The following is a 405-nucleotide window of genomic DNA, read 5'->3' as shown; positions in this document are numbered from 1 at the left end:
AACATCCAGTACGCCTGTGGCGGCTCCCTCATCGCCCCCGACTTCATCCTCACGGCCGCACACTGCGCCAGTCTCTCCGGGTGAGTCTATTTGTCTAGCAAGCCCGGTTCATTCTCAAACGACGAACGTACAGGGTGGTCCACAGACCCCTTCCTTTATTTTGCTTATACCGGGTGTCCGGGAGAATACGAGGCAACCCATCGAGCTGCCGCGAATATTCCCGGACACTCGGTAGGTACTGTCACTGTACCGCATGCGGACGTGCGGGCTGGTTGCATACTCACACGGGGCCGTAAGGCACCTTGGTAAGAAACGGTAGGCAAGCCCGTCCGCACGCCTGCATGCGGTACAGTTATAAGCAAAATAAAGGAAGGGGTCTGTGGACCACCATGAATTTAAAATACT

At 55.6% G+C, this 405-nt stretch overlaps 1 protein-coding gene across 1 annotated transcript in view; it reads left to right on the top strand.

Annotated features, from left to right (window-relative positions):
- The window catches only part of LOC113209716 (transmembrane protease serine 9-like), a gene marked incomplete at its 5' end in the record, with an annotated part of 19,191 nt that overhangs the window by 5,173 nt on the left and 13,613 nt on the right, over positions 1 to 405 (top strand). The gene's annotated exons all lie outside the window — the stretch shown is intronic.

Source organism: Frankliniella occidentalis, unplaced genomic scaffold (assembly GCF_000697945.3).
Source record: "Frankliniella occidentalis isolate FOCC.00 unplaced genomic scaffold, Focc_3.1 Scaffold265, whole genome shotgun sequence".
Lineage (NCBI taxonomy): Eukaryota > Metazoa > Arthropoda > Insecta > Thysanoptera > Thripidae > Frankliniella > Frankliniella occidentalis.
This window is presented reverse-complemented; position numbering and strand designations above follow the sequence as displayed.